Source organism: Enhydra lutris, unplaced genomic scaffold (genome assembly GCF_002288905.1).
Source record: "Enhydra lutris kenyoni isolate GAN:26980312 unplaced genomic scaffold, ASM228890v2 scaffoldscaffold69, whole genome shotgun sequence".
NCBI classification, from domain to species: domain Eukaryota; kingdom Metazoa; phylum Chordata; class Mammalia; order Carnivora; family Mustelidae; genus Enhydra; species Enhydra lutris.
In genome coordinates this window covers 5,427,341-5,439,830 of record NW_019154153.1, presented here as the reverse complement: position 1 = coordinate 5,439,830, position 12,490 = coordinate 5,427,341, and positions in this window count along the sequence as shown.

Below are 12,490 nucleotides of genomic sequence, written 5' to 3'. Positions count from 1 at the left end.
AACTCACTTGACCTCTCTGAGACTCAGTTTCTCTACCTGTAAAATGAATGTGATCTTTAGTACCTTCCTCATAGGTCTGTTCTATGAATTAAATGAGTAAATATGCCCAAAGTGCTTAGCACAGCACCGCCTGGTACAGAGTAAGGGGTCCATACACGTCGGCTACGGTTACAGCACTGTGAGGGACTCAGACATGAGCACAAGCTATTGCTAATACAAGCAGCATAATGATGTCCTTTCACATATATTCTACATTATGGCATTCTTTTTACACTTTATCTCATTCAATAAGACGACAAAGAGAATAACAGGTGACAGAGGCCATTATTTGCTGCTAGAATTAAATGCTTGGAGCTAAGAGTAACCTTAGAATCAATCTAATCTCTATTTGGCAGAGAAGAAAAAAAAGAAGCAATAACTTGTCCACACCATACATCTCAGTAAGAGCAAAAATGGGAACTAGATCCTGGTCTCCTAACTTCCCCACATAATGCCCATTCTCCTACATCATTAGCATACATGCACAACCAGAGCAGAGATGGAAAGATGAGGTAAGTCCATCGGGAGAAATCTGTCTGCTTGTTCTTTCCTTGGTAGGAGTATAAACACAGAATGAGGTGGTCCAGGGCTGGACAGACAAGGTAAGACAGGTGGAAAACCAGCAAAGTTCACATGTCTGGTCTTGGCCCTGTCTGATTCAAACTGATTTTTGCTGAAATTAATTCTTAAAATTTTCTTAAAATGTCAAGGTTAAAGTGCTTAGAGAGAGTATTTGGAGAGCTCTCATCTGGGTATAGGCTTTCAATGAACATGAAAAATTAATTAACACAAGAACAAATATTCAGTTTTGTGGTCGATTCTTTTTTCTTTTCTTTTAAATTTTATTTTTGAAACAATCTCTACACTCAACGTGAGGTTGAACTCACAACTCCAAGATCAAGAGTCACATGCTTCACTAACTGAGTCATCCAGGTGCCCCATGGTTGATTCTTTCTCTGGAATCAGGAACCTAGAATATGTATCAATCTACTCACTTTTTCATCAATCATAACTCATACACTGTGTTTTCACAAAGGTCTGGCTCTGGGGTGCTCTGGGTGGTACAATCAGTGAGGTGTCTGCCCCTCGGTTTCGGCTCAGGTAGTGATCTCGCAGTCGTGATCTCAGGGTTGTGAGGTCAAGCCCTGTTTCAGGCTCCAGGCTCAGCCCCCAGCACAGAGTCTCCTTAGGACTCTCTCTCCCTCAGCCTCTGCCCCTCTCCCCCTCAAATAAATGAATCTTAAAAAAAGGGGGGGGGGGTCTAGCTCTGAGCTGGGCACAGTAAGGGAAAGTATAAAGTTGAATCCAAACCCTCAAAGTTTGCCAGGGTAGCTTTTCTCCTGCTCGGATGTTGTCATTGTCCCAGGAAAGAGAGCACGGATCCACCTCCTGTACCGACAAAGGCACTATGATCTCACGCATATGCGGAAATTAAGAAACAAAACAGATGGACACAGGGGACAGGGAAAGAGAGAGAGAGAGAGGGAAGCAAACTATAAGAGATTCTTAATTACAGAAAACAAACTGAGGATTGACAGAGGGAGGTGGGTGGGGGATGGGCTGAATGGATGATGGGTATTAAGGAGGGCACCTGCGATGAGCGCTGGTGTTATACGTAAGTGACAAATCACTAAATTCCACACCTGAAACCAGTATTACTATATATGTGTGTGTGTTAACTAACTAGAATTAAATAAAAATTTGAAATTAAAAAAAAACAAAACAAAAAAACGTTGAAGGGCTCCTGGATTGTTCATTCAGTTACGCATCTGCCTTCAGATCACATCATGATTGGAGTCCTGGGATCTGGTGCTGTGTCAGGCTCCCTGCTGAGCAGAGTCTGCTTCTCCCTCTCCCTCTATCCCTTCCCTCTGCTCATGCACTGTTGGTATCTAAATAAATAAATAAATAAATAAAATCTTTAAAAAAAAAAAAATTGACCTGGCACAGTACTTTTGTAAAAAGCAGGCATCCAGACTTTCCTGGATGGATGCATGGACTGGATGGACTAGAGAATTATTTTTGACGGTTCCCTGTTTGCTTGGCTAACAAGTGAATTACCAAACATTTTTTTTTTTTTTTTACCAAACCCTTTTTAAGCTGAGCATGCCTTTCTTCCCATGGCACTCTCCAGGCTCACAAGAAGTATATGCATGTGCACATCCCCCATGTGAAAAAGAACTTATGTAGCAGATGGTCCAAGTTTAAATTGAAACCCTCCAATTTTTTTTTTTTTTAAGACCATCCTCATCCATCCTCAGTTCTAAACTATTTCTACGCTATCCCACCAGTGTTCTTACAAACTAGAAGGAATCATTGCAAGTCGTAGTTATCCATTGGTCATAGCGCTAAAATCTGAAAGTTATTGCTAGGAGACCACAGAGGTCATCTAGGTCTGTGGTTATCAACAGGGCAGCACATGAGACATGTGGGGCTTTTACAGGATGCTGGTGATTAGGTTCCCATGAGTCATTTCTGGAATCTGCATCCAGAATCCCTTCTGAATCATGTGTCTGATGTACAGGCTGGGCCTAGTCTACTGCCAGGTGCTAGAATCTATACCTGGGCAAAAGATACAGCCCCCTCCTTTTACAGATGATAAAACTGAGGCGCAGAGGGGATACCTAATTTGTGGTCACTTCTAACTAACTATATGTTGTCCAGACAACACTGGTTTCCATGTGTGAGCCTCTGAGGCAGTGTCCTGGTGCTGCCCCCAATATCCCCTGTAATTCTCCAATGAGCTTAAACTTCCTCTTTGAACTTAAAGCAGAGCTGGCACCCTCCTTCCCCTTCACGATTTTCCCCTCCAAGAAGCCTCAAGCTAAACACTACCCTTAATCTTCTCGAACCCCCTACAAGAGGAGGGAGGAAAGAATTAGCACCAGTCACAGTTTTATAAATGCAAATAAATTGCAAGCAGTCAACATAGCCCATCTTAGGTGGTACAACAAAGTCCATCTCAAGTGCAGAAGGTGGCAGCAAGTGCGGTCTGCCGTAGCTCAGTCCAACATTTGAGGCTTTCTTAGGAGACAGTCCGGATGGTTATCTGATATTTATGCTTGACTAGTCTCCTTAAGATGACCAGGATGACCAGCTCTCTCAGAAAATGCTAAAATGGGTGGCTTAGGCACAGAAGACAGCTTCTTCAACCATCAGAATGGAACCCAACAGCCCATGTTAACCTAACGCGAACCAAACGATTCTTTCACTCAGACCTCACTCAGTTAAATGAACTGTTTCTCTTTGTTGGCCTCGTGTATTCGTAGGATTTTCTTAAAGCTTTCCCACATTTTTGCACACAAGCTTCCCCAGGTTTCTCCTTTTCCATATGACCCGTATCAGTGTTCCTCTTTAGCACAGAAACAGAGAATTCATAACTAGTCAAGCTTCTCAGTGTGACATTCAAGGCCTCCGGATATTGTCTCTCCTTGTTTCTATCCTCGTGATTTAGGTCCTTCCGGAGTTTCAAAGATTCTTGGAATCTGAGCCATACTCAGAGGTATGCTGTTGACAAGTAGGGGTGGGAAAAGAGGGAGAAATTTGGGGTAAGGGAAAGCGAGGTGGTCAGCAGGCCACCTGGCCTCTGTGCCTTTGCATGGTTTAGCTTCCCAGGACAATTGTATCCATGCCTGGACAAAAACATTTTCTGAGAAATGATCATCATTGCTGTCCTCCTTCCTGGACCAACTTTGGCAGATGCTAGCCGGAAACAAGTCTTTTCTACTCTTTACCGGAATGGTATCCTTGTTGCTGTTTCTGGAATTCACATGTTTATTGATGCCCTGTCCTCTCCTTACCATAAGGAAAGGTGAGACTCACTCATTGGACTGCATCTATGCATTTGGTCCATGCATTTAGAAAACATTCATTATGTGCCCTCTGTCTGCTCAGACCACTGTCATCCTGTGGAGGGGATATAGTTACTATAGAATGAGAATTAATAGAAACATGACCTGTCCTCTAATGGCCATCAGCCTCAACCAGGAGGACAACACAAATGGGAAGATACAAGTGGACAATTTCCAGAAGACAACTTAGTGCAAACCAGTGTTACCCTAGGTACTAGTTATCTTCATGAAAAGTACATCCAAAATAATTTTTGAACCAAAAAATGTACTATAGGCACACTAAGTAAACTTTATTTTTTTGTAAAGTTTATGAGGAAGAACACTTAACCAATCCGAGAGATCAGTTGAATCAAATTCTGAAATTTGTGGAATTTCAAATTCCAGAAATCCTTTCTGGTTTTAAAATTCCATAATTCTTTAAACTCACCTGAATCTTGCCCTAACTTTAAAGACTTAAAAAACATGAATATGAAGAAAAACCAGGGCTATGATAAGATCAAGGCCTGCAAAATAATTCAGTATAATTGGGGCAAATATGGACTTTATACAGCAAACTTCAAAATATTAAAAATGTAAACTCCCTTCTCAAAAGTTATAAAAGTCCTAGAAAATTGTAAAATAAGTAAGTGTCGTCATGTTTTATGCAGATGATAAGGTTACAAAACTCATTATTTCCCAACGTTAATATAGACTGATATTCTGGTTAAGGTTGAGAAAGAAATTTATGAGTTTCTTTTCATTCATGAAATGCATGAATTACCATATGGGCATGTTTGGGGTTCCTGACATTTGAGGCTAACAGTCAAAAGAATGATATATCCTGGCCTGGGTTCTACCCCATGCTGTGACACTAATCAGCTCTGAAAATGTGGACAAGTCATTTCCCCTCTGGACCCACCTGAAAAATGAGGGGCTGGACTGGATGTTCTCCAAGTCCCTTCCTTCTCCACTTTTCTGAGAAACCATCTTTTGGAGCTGCTGGAGAAAACAGGATATAGGGCTCCATGCCCATGGGTCAGATGCAACAGGGTAATTCTGGCATACCGAAAAGACACCTATGGTGAATGCCTTTGTAACAAATTCATCTGTTTTCTGTTATCTCTATTGAGGTTTCTGTGTGCTCACTTGTAATTGCTTTTACATATACAACCCTGAGAGGTTATGGAGTCTGTGAGTGGTCGGAGGGACCCAGGTGAAGCGGGGGGTGGGGGGCAGGGGGAGGACATCTTTGAGATGAATCTTCTCTGAGTTTTGGAAGGTGAGCCGGTGATGACAACTGAGACTAGTAACATGTGCCCAGCAGTCGTTCAGGTCAGGGGCTGAAGCCAATGAGACCAGCACCTCCCAGGAACAGCCAGCATGTGCAGCTAGGTGATGTGATCCAGGGTGGGTCGGATCTACTCTGGGCGCCCCTCCTCCAATAAAAAATACCTTTTCTGTGTCACCCTGCTTAAAAACCACACTACCTGTGGACCTCCTGTTACAAGACAATAATTGCATTTTTGTTTAAGAAAATCTGAATCAAGGTTTTGTGTCATTATGTATTGGATTTAACTTACCTCTTAGCAAGCTCACATCCAGGTTCTGTGGGATCAGAGGACCTCATTTTTATCCCCATTGCCCACCAGGGTCATCGGGAGTCCTGTCTGTATCACTGGAATTATCTAGCAGTTAGTGGCTCGGTGGAGTAAAACAACCAGGTTCTAAAGTCATAACTAATCCAGGAAGTTTCTTAAACTAACTAAGCTTCAGTTTCCTCATCTGGCAAGGCAGGAATCATGATCTCAGTTTTGTATGGTTATTGTAAGAATTCAATGTGATCATACAGGCCAAATCTCTGGTACATAGAAAGTAACTAGTATTATTATTGCTATATGTGGGAAGGTATTTGCATGTCCAAAGAGGCCTGCTGGAGATAGATCCTGGTTTGAAAAAAATGAATTTTCAAAGCCCACATCTAAGATGGCCCCCGGAGCAGGTACTCAGCTTTTAGCAGCCACAGGTTCAGAGGTGTGGGAATTGCCCTAGGATTAAAAATATCCGTGGCTCATCTTGGCCAAGACTAGGGTTTCTTTGGAAATACAGTTCCTTTAATATTTAGTAGATTCCCATCAATTTACTTCTGGTCAGTTCCATGCCTTATTAAACATGGGTCAAAGAATTTCTCTGGATGTGGGCTTTGAGACTCCTGAACAATGGCCTTTGTGCTCTGCCCACCACCCCGCACCGGGGTTTGAAGACCTCTGCCCGAGAGTAATCCATCCAAATCATAGTCTCAGGTAGGATGTCCTCACCACAAAGCTGAACTTGCCCACAGCCTGTTCAGAGCATTAGGTAAAGAAGCTCAAAGGAAGGTGTTTGGGAGAGAATCAGCCAGGAAGGTTTTTCTGGGCCTCACAACCTCCTGAAGATAAGATCCTGCCTCCTTCTCTGTTTTCGGATGGGAATAAGCAGTAAACTTGTCTCTTTCTTATAGGATTTACTAAAGGTCACGAAAAACAGCTGGTATACCAGTATTCTGAATTTTCTCCGTTACTATGCCCTAAGGGGGCACTTGCTTACTAGCCCAAGGTTCTACTGAAAAGAGTGTCAGTCAATTCCCAGGCACGTAGGGGCTCCAGCTTCCCAGGATGGAATAGCAAGAGTCTTGATTCTCGCTGCCTGCGGCCACACCTCCTCAACTCACCCATTCCTCGTTCAAGGGCACCTCCACTTCCTCGTGCCAAATTCTGTTCATACGCCATCTCTAACTCGAGGCTTATCTCCCACAACGAGGAGAGACTCGCACTTGGACCAGGAGACAGCTTTGTCTGCATGGTGTCCCTTGGCTACGCCCTCTAACATGTACCAGCTCTCTCCTTGGGCTGGTAGGAAAACAGTTGTAGCAGGACGCCTGGGTGGCTCAGCCGGGTAAGCATCTGCCTTCAGCTCAAGTCATGATTTCTCTCTGCCTGCTCCTTCCCCTGCTTGTGCGCGCGCGCGCGCTCTCTCTCTGACAAAAAGATAAATAAAATTTTAAAAAGAAAAGAAAAGAAAAAGAAAAACTTGTAGCATTTCCTAATGCCACATGCAATCATGATTACATTTTTCCTCTGTTTTTCTTTGGTATCAAGAATTCTCCTGGGGGCGCCTGGGTGGCTCAGTGGGTTAAGCCTCTGCCTTCAGCTCAGGTCATGATCTCAGGATCCTTGGATGGAGCCCCACATTGGGCTCTCTGCTCAGCAGGGGGCCTGCTTCTCCCTTCTCTCTGCCTGCCTCTCTGTCTACTTGTGATCTCTCTCTCTGTCAAATAAATAAATAAAAATAAAAATAAAAATTTTAAAGAATTCTCCTGAACCCTGTCAGCAGGCTCTTCTAATGCCTCATTGGTCAAACTGTGCTGTTACTGGTAAGGACAATTGGGATCACCATGGTAGCTTTCAAAGTGTGGTTGGGGTCTCCTAGGTTCCCTCAGATCTTTCTAGGGGGTCCAGGAGGCCAAAACTGTTTTCATAACAGCATTGACTTTTCCTGTCTCTGTCCCTTACGGCGGGGTTTTAGACTGTGCTGTAGGATAACATGATGGACTGAACGCAGAAGCACATACCTGGCTGTCTTTTAGTAAGCCAGACATTAAAAAGAGAGTTGCAAAAATGTGAAACAATGATGCTCAATTTGTGAAATTTTTTTTGGCTTGGAAAATAACAGTTATTTTCAATAAAATATACTAATAGGTTAACATATAATGGGCTTATTATTGTTACCTTTAATTCAAAATGGTTTTTAAATTCCTCAGTTTTCATGTCAAAAACAATAAATATCAATAGATAGACCCCACATAGATTTAAAAAAAAAAAAAAACTTTTCGGGTTCTTCAATAATTTTTTAAGAGCAGAAAGGGGTCCTGAGACTAAAAAGTTTAAGAACCAACATCCACTGAGCCTGAAATGGGGTCAGTGTCCCGATTCCCCAGGGCTACACAGAGGAGGATAAGAATCTGAACAAATTCAGGGTTGTGTCAGAGATAAAGGGGAAATATTTGCTGGGCTGGTAACCAACAGTATCCACTACAGCACACAATATTTTTGAACTAAACTGACAAAACCAATGGCTTGCCCAAAGTCATACACAAGTTCTGCTGGAGTCCAAACATAAAACCAGGACTTCTGACCACGAGTCAGAATTAGTCAAACCTCTGACTGCTATACTTTCGACTAAGCCATGCTGCTTTCTTGCGATAGGGGAGTAAAAGGTTGAGAAATCCTGCTGAGTTTAGAGCAAGTTGGGTATGTTCATAATGTATAAAGAGGTCTACATAGTACAGCCTTTCCAGAGAGTGATTTAGCAATATGCATCAGGAGCTTTGGAAGTGTTTCTACCCTTTAACCCAGTAGGAATCTACACAAAGGAAACGCTCAGAAATGTGAATGGAGTCTACGTGCAAGGGTAGTCATCAAAATGTTATCTATAATAATGGAAACAACCTGAATGTCCAACAAAATGGGAATACTCAAGTAAGTTCTGAGAAAGCGGCTGGCTGTTTGCAGTGGTTCTCTTTGGGCATAAGCGTGCAGGTTTCACAAGCGTGTGTTACTCTGGTGATCATAAAAACAATACAGATAAAAAATAACTATGATTTTGGAAAACTTTTAATGACACGGGGAAACACAATATACTATTAAGGAAAAAAGCATGGCTCAATACTAAAAATATCATATGATAGCATTTATATATGTGTGGAAAACTGCAGGAAGGAAGCATTCCATAATGTTAACATTTGTCCTCATCTCTGGAGTATGAGATTATCGATGATTTTGCCCTCTATTTTTTCCTGAATTTTCCAAGGCTCTGGAATGAGAGCATTTTCTTCTTTTGTAACTATGGGAGAAATTAAGGTTGTTATACAAATACATTGGTGCGGAAAGAGGAAATGAGAATGTAGCAAAGTCAAACATCACTGCTTACCAGGCAACGGCGGGGGGCAGAGGGCAGGCTGTGGCCGCCTATGGCAGGCACTCTTGGTTGCCTTGCTATAGAACCCAGTTTTGCTTGGGCCAGCAATGTGCCCAACTCCAGGGAAAATGCTTGCTCAGCCTTGCTGTAGCCAGGAGTGGTCCTGTGACCTCTTTCCAATGAAACAGGAGCAGAATTCCACCCAGGGCTCTGGGAAACTACCCCTTCTGTGTTTCCCTTTTCTTCCTGCCTTGAAGATGTACAGGATGCCCGGGAGGTAGAGCAGCCATCTGTCAAGGCCAAAGAATCACAGTCACATCAGCCCTGCTGTTGAGCCACTGAACCATCCCAGCAAACACCTACCTATGGATGTCTAGTTAGGTGACGAGAATACCTGCCCTGTGTTGGAGCCATTGTGGCCGGGTTTTCTTGTAGCCATGCAGGAATGTTGAAAGAATTAAATGAGACCATGTACAGGAACTTTTTATATGTTGTAAAATACTATCACATTCCAGAAATAATGACAACAATTGAAAACAACTAGTGAAAAAAACAAAACAAAAAAGTTCTCAGAACAGCTTTCGGGCATCTTGTATGTCAAGTATGTGAATGATTGGGTAGATTAACTCCACTTTAAAAGTGGCTGTTTCATATAAACCCACATAGTCTGTGTGCACTCCCCTGGGTTGACTCTAAACATCTTGCTAACCATATCTGTAGACAAGAAACTTCTTTGGGGACCATCAGTTTCTCCATCTAAAATGACTAGATAACCACTACAGCCCCATTAGCGCTGAGGTATTTTGTTTTAGTTCTGCTCCCAAATCCCTTGCACAGGCAGCCTTGGGCCCAGCGGGGTCAAAGGAAGCTGTTGCACTGTACAATGAGCACGAATTCTAGATCTTTCAGAACAGTCCCAAATTTAAATATTCTGTTCCACTCTCTCAGTAACTGTGTTTATATGGTTCACACAGTCCAGACAATGTGTCTTGACTTCATGCTTCAAATACTGTCACCATAAACAGAGGACATTTCCACTTCTTTTTTTTTTTTTTTTAAGATTTTTATTTATTTGACAGCAGAGATCACAAGTAGGCAGAGAGGCAGGCAGAGAGAGAGAGGGAGAAGCAGGCTACCTGCGGAGCAGAGAGCCCGATGTGAGGCTCGATCCCAAGACCCTGAGATCATGACCTGAGCCGAAGGCAGAGGCTTTAACCCACTGAGCCACCCGGGCGCCCCGAGGACATTTCCACACCAAGATACAGTCTTGTGCACAACTAAAATATTAAGTGTACTATGGGTCTGTTAAAAAATGCTCTTATTAAAAACAATGATCTTTAGTATTCTGGGATAAGCTGATATTTTCAAAACTAATGAAGAAGGAGCTTGGGCTTTCAGTTCTACCTGAACTGAACTCCCAGCTCTTGGATCCCCTGGGCCTTGCCTTATTCCACGTCCTGTCTGAGACTACCTCAGGGGAGGCTCAAGAGCTAGAATGACTCTGTGGCACCTTTCCGTGTCCCACCTCCCAGCTCCAGGGTGTCTCTCCCTGGGACAACTTAGGACCTCCCGGGTAAATATCCTGCCATCTCCAAGGCCCCATCTAAGGACAACAGCAACAATCTATATAAATAAAACTAAATTTTGCTTCCTGTTTCTACACTGTGTAAAAATGCCTGAAAAGTTTCTTTGTTTTGTTTTGTTTTGTTTTTACCAAATTTAGGGTGTTTGTGCTTGTGCTTGGTATGACCATATGTGGGAGTGTCTGGGTGGCTCAGTTGGTTAAGTGTCTGTTCAGGTCATGATCCCAGAGTCCTGGGATCGAGCACCGAGATGGGCTCCCCGCTCAGCGGGGAGTCTGTTTCTTGCTCTCCTTCTGCCTACTTGTTCTCTTTCTCTCTCTCTCAAATAAATACATAATCTTTTAAAATAAAAAATAAATAAAACACCCTACATGGGACATTTCCGATTGTCCTTGAATAGTCATTCACATCCAAAGCTAAAACCAAAGTCTCCAAGAATCTTCACACTTGAAAGAAAGCTGACAATGAGTTGGTGCCAAATGCCGCCAAGCACAAGGCTTCTGAAAGGCAGGCAAAGCAGCCCTGACTCCAGCTGTCTTTACCCTTCACCTCCTCACCTGTCAGCATAGCACAGAGTCAACTGGGGAGGAAGGTGTACTGGCCGCCAGCCCGTCAGAGAGGGATGTTGTATGGGTGTGTCTGAATGTGTGGGAGAGCTCCTTGGAAGGGACTCTTCAGATACTGTAAATAAGAGTGCCGTTTTAATAAAGCGTGTATAACAAACCAAAAAAAATTAAAAATGCACATAGAGAGACAGAGAAAGACCCAGCAACTGAAGCTCCCAGAAGGAGCTCATAGGTCAGTGAGGTACAAAGCTGGGGCAGCGGCTTGGCTAAGGGATGCACCCTCCTATCCAAAGAAAACGCTGTTGGCTGGGCCAAAGGGAGAGCTGATTTATCATTGGAAGGGAGGCACTCAAAGACAGGTGAAGATGACCGTCATTCCAAGAACCACAACTGTTCCATGGAGGCCACCATGCCACTGAGTACTCCAGCTACAAACAGACCCAGAGCAAACTAGAGGAAGGGCAGGGACACTGGCCACTATCTACATGCAGCAGAACACACCAGAAGACTTCTGCCCCAGGAGCTCAGCAGGCACTGAGGAAGGAGGGGGGCAGACTCTCCTGCATCCCCAGCCCCAGCCACTCGAGCCACAAGCCTGAGCCTATGCTTCTGGTGGGAATAAGGGTGGTGTTTGTGACTAGTTATGAGATTAAAGTTTTAAGATGCATTTTTCTATTTATCTTTACCATCTACTTGGGGGGTCTCCTCATTGCTACCAAGAAGCGCCTCCAGTCAGCAAACCAGCCCATCAAACAGAAATCTCTTGGATTCCCTGAGAACTGAGACAAGTTGGTATGTCCCAAAGAAATTCTACTAAGTTTTCAGATAAGACAGAAAAGAAATAATGACGAAAAATTAAAATGTCATAAGGAAAAGTGATTTTTCCAAAAGAAGAGTGTCTGGATTTTGAGTCTCAGGGAAAGCAGTTAGAGTTTAACTTGACCTAACCCTCTGGTCCTGAGGTGATTTCTGCCCCCTGCCTACACCACACACACACACACACACACGCGCGCGCGCGCGCACACACACACACACACACACACACACACCGGTAAGCCAGTGCCCATGTCTTGAGGTAACTTGATCTACCTCTCCTTCCTTCCCAGCTTCTCAACACTTTCAAGGCTTGGCTTGTTCCCAGGACCCCCTGACCCTTTCCTCTTCCAGACTCCATGAACGACCCAGGAGACAAGAGGACTTCCACTCCAGTTTACTGCACCACTCAGTAGGCAGAGCCCCAAGGCAGTGGAGATTGACACCACCAAGAGCCAATGAAAGACTGGGCCCAGCTGTTCGGCCCGCCACCCCAGAAGGGTCTGGGGCGGGGCCAAATGAGCATCACCTGTAGGGGATTGCATTCTTACATAAACTTTTGTGGAATAGAATGCACACAAAGGCCTTCAGAATCCTTCCAGAAGATGCTGTGTGGAGATCAACGTGCAGTTTCTCACCCAATCTACCTACCAGTTCTTCCAGAACAAATTTTTGGAGGGTGGAGTGTCAGATGAAGTTTGACTTG